Source organism: Bemisia tabaci, chromosome 6 (assembly GCF_918797505.1).
Source record: "Bemisia tabaci chromosome 6, PGI_BMITA_v3".
NCBI lineage: Eukaryota > Metazoa > Arthropoda > Insecta > Hemiptera > Aleyrodidae > Bemisia > Bemisia tabaci.
Genome location: NC_092798.1, coordinates 48,844,352 through 48,850,938, shown reverse-complemented (window position 1 = coordinate 48,850,938; position 6,587 = coordinate 48,844,352).

Here is a 6,587-nt window from a genome sequence, read left to right as displayed (position 1 = left end):
GAATAAAATTACAAACAAGAAAAGGTGACAAAATCTCTCATTTCCCGAGAGTTCATTAATTTCTAATTTTGTCGTATTTCGGTGGTACAAAAGACTGCGCACCTTTAATTAGTTGAGTTAAGAGAGAAACCAAACACGTAATTTGGCCTGGAACAGCGTGGCGCAGAGAGAAATGATGACGAGGACTTGAGATGAAAAGGAGAAGCCCTCGGCGCGGCGGTCGGCATGTAACACATATTAGCGCCTACGAGACTGCATGAATACTTCACGCATTGCGTCAAACACAGTACGGTCAACAGCGGTCGGCGCGGCGCGGCGTGAAACGCACAGTGCCTACAAGACTACATGAATACTTCACGCATTGCGCCAGACACAGTGTGGTCAGCGCGGCACGGCGGCTGAAGTTAGAATTATTAAACCACATTTATGTTTGTTCTTTCTTAATTTTTTAGTCCATTTCTTACAAATGAAAGGCCTTGTCCACACAGAGATAGGTTTACGGAACTGAACTTTCGCGCGAGGTTCCGTGAACTTTTGCCAGTAGTGTTGACAGGGCTTACGCAAAAATTGTGTCCAACACGAGTGAACGCGTCTTATGCACCCTTCTTTCTCCGGCACGTTCACTTGATGGTTTTTACTGATGTTTCAAAATGAGTGCAGTTTCGATATCAGTATCGAATGCGATGTTTTCTCTCTAAAAAAAACCACGCCTTTATCACGTTGAGTTTCTTTGTTAAAATTGGTAAGTGAGTGCTTTAGTCTCCTGACAACAGAATTGCGATCTCAAAATTGGAGAAAAATGACGAGTCGCTGAAAAAATGGAACCAATTGATGCGATATATCGCATGCCGTTCTGACACAAAATATGGCGTCCATCGAATCACCTTAAGTGCGTTTTTTAACCGAGCTTTCATAACCCTGGCCAAGCCCCACGCCGTTCTGAAGCAGGAGTTTTTCCCTGGCGCAAATTCACATATGAAACGGAGAGTTTGTTTGCTCGAAAGCCGTAAAACTTCCTTGCCGTTCGGGACACTTGTAAGCCAGGGACGAAGTCGGCGGAGTCAAAGGCAGGAGCACGCAAGAACAGGGCGCGAGAATGGAACCGAGGAAACTCATTTCCTCTCCCTGCGTCAAGGAAACTGTTCGAGTGCGTATTAAAACTGATTCCGCATTCATTTTGCTCGGCACCGTGTGACGAGAGCTCCGGCGATGAGCCCGGGCACAAAGAGGGAACTTGGGGCACCCATTATCCCGTTTCAATGAAAAGTTACAAAGTTAGTGCGAAAATTGCTCTAATAAATAGAATCATTTCAACATTAAATACTAATTTAACTTCATGTCAAACCTTTTCGACTGGGTCGCGACAATGGCGAATCAAAGCTAATCATTTCAAATTAATAAATTTAGCGTGAGTCGCTCCGCGAGCGGCAACCCCCCTCCCCCTCCCCCTGCCCTCGTTCGCCGCCGACCCTTCAGTCGGATCCCGAACCCTTTCCGGGTATCGGAACATGTTGCGCCGTCCGCTCCGCGGATACGACCCGCAACGCAGCTTGCGTCCTCGCCGCTCGATGGAGTTGTTGGCGGTCCTTTGAGCGATGGGATATTAAATTTATAAACTGATTCGCCATCCCTCGATTAAAACGATTTCGATCTGGGACCCTGACTCCGTCTCCGTCTTTTTGTGGGTTCCGCAGGTGCCTTTTCTTCGACTTTTTGTTTTTCAGGGTTTCATCTATTCCATATGAATGACCCATCGAGTTTTGCCGTGTTCTTCGGGCCACAGACAATATATTTGGACTACACTATACTGACAATAAAAAGGAACCATAGTTTTTAACTCATTTTAGAAATAACATACGTGACATTAGCTTTCCAGGGCAGATAGATGTTTTTATGTCCCAACATCGTTATTTGAAATTATTTAATGTTACGTTCTGTATGCAGCAAAAAATGATAAATGATGAAACTCCGTTTTGATCAACATTTGATCAGGAAGAATGTCGCATGATGACTAACAGTCGTCGAATGGTACATTTTAATCGGAATTGGTTCGGATTCGTCACCTTACGGCCAAAATATCACGAGCGCCGTGCGACGTTTAAAAATTTCCGCTGTCGTTTAATTTTTTTACAGAGAAATTGTTCAACAAAGCTGTCCGAAAACTACACTAAAATTTTTTTTGTGTTGCCATTAAAATTCAGTGAAATTTTCGAAGAGATTTAATCAACAATTCCTCTGTAAAAAAATAAAATGGCAGCGGAAATTTTGAAATGACGCATGGCGCTTGTGATACTTCGGCCGAAGGGTGACCATAAGATCATCTACGGAATTTTATAAATTCGCCCATTAAATGATCACTCCGATTTTCATTAGTCATCACTGGGCAAATTTTATTCAATTTTTCTATCAATTTGTTACTTAACAAATAGCATTAGGTTCATAAACGTTGCCATTTAAATTCAACATTTGTCACATCCAATTACATTTCCTGGATTACTGTTGGCGGGATTTCAAAAGACATTATCTCTGTTTAGGTCAAATCGTGTTGGTTTTCCTAAAATGTTGCTTCGCTGCTATGATCGACCCAACCTTTCAATTTACGGATCCGGCTTTAAATGATGTAAGAGCCTCAGGCAGGATAAGGAGTCAAGGTGCGCTTGACATTCACCTGACAAAGAGGCAAAAATTGGCGATAGGAGCTGCGTTTCAAAATACCATAGGAGTTCTCATAGCCGACTGAAGAAGGCGATAGAAAATCATATAGCTGGCTGTAGAAAGTGGAAAAAATCATACGGCCGGGCTACACGAAGCGATAAAAAATTAAACAGCCGGGCTATAGTTCCTGTCGCCGGGCTTTACACTTTATCGCCTGGCTATTGCTATCGCTATGTCGCCATCGGCTATAAAAGGCTATAAGAAATTGTGTAGAAATTCGTGTGCTTTGTAAATCCGCAAGTTTGTACGGAATCACCATAATATTTACAAAACGCACATTATATTTTCCTTTACTACATTTTTGTTTTCATCAATGAAAATGAGAATAATCCATGCAGAGTGTGCAAACATTTCAAAGTCATGAGTTGAACAACGCTGACTCCACGAGATTAAATATTAGAGCCTAACCAAAGCGGAGCGGCGGCGCACTGGCGCCTACAAACCTAACAGGGATACTTCACGCACTGCGCAATGCGTGAAGTATCCCTGTTAGGTTTGGAGGCGCCAATGCGCGTTTCGCGCTGGCTCCCCGCCCGCCGCGCTGCGCCGCAGCGTACCACGGCGCTTGAAGCAACTAACTATTTTATAAAGTGTTAAGTTCCAAAAAACGCGGGAAAACTTGACGGATTTACGGCGTTCTTGCTTAGTACGGCAGAATAGTGGACAGCTGATTTAACTACGGTTTTGGTCACATTAGCATTTTTTTTTATTTTACATTGAAACACAATGTCTACTACGTTGAAACATATCGGACACGTTTTTTAACCACAAAATTTTTAAATCAGCAATTTCATTTTTTTCCGTGCTCTTCCACCGGGACCAAAAACTTTTTTTCATCAGAACGGCATCGTAACTACGAGTAGAAGAAGGTAAGGCTTGGAGTCCTTCATGAGTATTTCTAAGAGCAGCGATTCTTTTATTTTTAAAGTCTTCTTTCTCCGTGGAATTATTATTCTTTCAACCAAAAATTCTACTGTTAAGCGGCAGATCCGACAGCCTGGTACGCAGCAGAAGGGAGTCCCAAACCGCAACAGGGAGAGGGCGGGGGTCTAATTACTCCCATTTAGGTGTATCATATTTTCATATTTTCAGCTCGTAATCGCCTTCGTCTTTGTTTAGCTGTCATCGCCATGATGCTCGCAGGATAACTCGACTAATTCGCGGCTCTAGTCGCGGCCACGAGTCGCGCGGTTGCCGTATCGTGTCAGAAATTCGAAGTTTCTCATAAGATTCAATGGAGAATCCGAATGCAAATTATTTATTGCTTCATCCGAAAGTGCATAAAGAGCTGATTTCACGGTAATTTGTATACTTTTTTATGATATGGGAAATGATATAAAAACAGATTTAAAGTGAGAAGATGCACCGCCTAGTAACGTCATCTGGCGGCATTTCCCATTTAAACACACGTATTTTAGCAGATTAGATCATGCTGTCATAACTTCTCCAGTAATTGTTCAATTCATGAACCAAGGGTGTCCTCGTGTTCAGTTCACTCAGTAGTTTCCACTTAAATACGAAATTCATCAAATTTCAGACACCTGCAAATTCTCTATTGAATCGATTATTTTCCAAATCAAGTAAGCGCTAAGATTGCGAATGCGAGAAAAGCAACAGAAATTGTCTTATTCACATTGCTGAAAATCTTTGAATTCCAAAAAAATGAATGTTCTTTTAGAGGGCTATTTTGAAATTAGACATGATTAAAGTTAACCCGACCCCTTACCAAGACTTGTCGCTTAACACGCCAAAGGTTAAAATGACTTGAAGTCTTAAAAGTTGATTTTTCGACCCAACTTAAGATACGTTTCTCTGCAAATTGCTTGAAAATATTGCCTTCGTTGACTGAGGTACCTTTCCTAGTGAACGGCCACATTTCGTCGATTCCTAGATAAAAGACCTTAACTCTATTCCAAGGTTGCAAAATTTTCTCAATAAATTATTTTTTTGTACAGGAATATAAGCTCATACTGTACCATTTCTGGCTATAATCGTGCTGATGTTTGAGTATAATCAGGTGGCTGATTAATGAAATATGTAGACAATGAGATAGAAAAAAATGACAGAGGGAAAATGGAGTGATCCTACTTTGGTTAAAACGGGTGGTTGTTATAGATGTTGTGGAAAAATATGGACTAAGTATAGGGGTCGTCGCTAGTTAGTCTATTACTTACCTCCTTTGTCTATTGTCACCACCTGCTCCCACCAATAGGATCACTCCATTATCTTCTCTATATTTTCTTTGTCTTTGCTATCGATTTTAGTAATGAAGAATCAGTGAAATTTTCAGGACAAAATGCCCAGAAGTTTTCGAGGAAAAAAAATGAAATTTATTAGTCGAAGTTGAAACGCAGGTTTGAATGCAGTTACGCTCTTTCATCAGAGGAACGTCTATTTCATTGCAAAATCTAGCAACGTTGATTAGTCGCCGGAGCAAAAGGGGCACGGCGCAACTGCACTTGACATCCCCCCGCGGATTGTGGTACCCCCGCTGAGACGCAAACCTCAAGTAACCACCCCCCTCCCAATATAGGAGCATTGTTCAAACTGCCTTGTCGGTAAGCAATCGGACCCTCCGGCGTGGCGTGCCTCCTATGGATCGATTATCGAATCGAATTACGATATATCGAAGTACAATTTGATCGATACAAAATATTTATAAGATTGGGATCTATCAATCAGGGTGGATAGATAACGACTCGACGGTCGATTCAGTGGCGCGGTATGCTTCGCGATGAATCGATTAATGTGCCATTCTAATCTATAGAAAAGTATCGAGTATCAGGGCGTTCGCAACGAGCATAAGAATAATCGATTCTTCACCATCGCTTCAAATGGGAAGATATCGATAATCGATTATCATGCCTCGATCCGAATGTAACTTATTTGCATATCCTCATGAGTCCCGGCCCAATTAAATACCGCTCACGAATGAATGGGGGAAGGGACATACTGCTGTGCTAAGGAAAAACGCCGTATGAACCTTCAGGCGTTGCCAAATTTCCATTTCTAAAACACGAATTTCCTGATAAACTTACAAATATTATTCTTCCAATGTTTCAGATGATGCTGTTTGTAATTTCACCTGAAGTTCCTGAAAATTTCAAGGGAAAATATTCATAACTTTCCTCCAAAATAAACATTTAACTAGGGGAAATTTTGCAACTCTTGAATGTTCATACGGCGTTCTTCCTTAGCACGGCAGCATTGATGAAGGCTCCTTGAATAGTTCGTGCTGGGATTTTTAATTATTTTGTTTGAATTTTTTGGCTTGATACACGGAGGAAATAACGAGTTAGGGCCTGAGATACAAATGCTTTGGTGAATTTAATTTGCCTAAAGCACCCCTAATTGCTAATTTGCCTAATTTGGTGCTGGGACCCCCGCACTGCCGTGGGTGCCGTGCTAAGGAAAAACGCCGTTTGAACATTCGAGAGTTGCCGAATTCCCTTCGATAAAATGTTTATTTTTGAGGCAAGTTATGAATACTTTTCCTCGAAATTTTAAGACACTTTAGATCAAATTACAAACAGAATTATCTAAGAAATTGGCATACAAATATTCAGCAACAACAACTATCCGTAAAAACCCCAAGCCGGGTCAAGTTGACCCGAATATCTATAGGCTCTGAGGGAGTTATGGTGCCGGTACGTATGTCGCAGGCAATTAGCAATCGCCGGCAATTTGCTTACACTTTGTTTCGAGAAATTGCAACTATGCGCATCGGCATAGTGATGATTAGATGGGTGATAGCCTTCAAAGACACGCTCACAAGTTGGAGCGCCTTCATTTCTTTATGATACGCTACGCATTGTTGCAGAGTTAGTTTAGTTGCCTATCCTATCCAAACCCAAACAACGTCTCGAATTTCA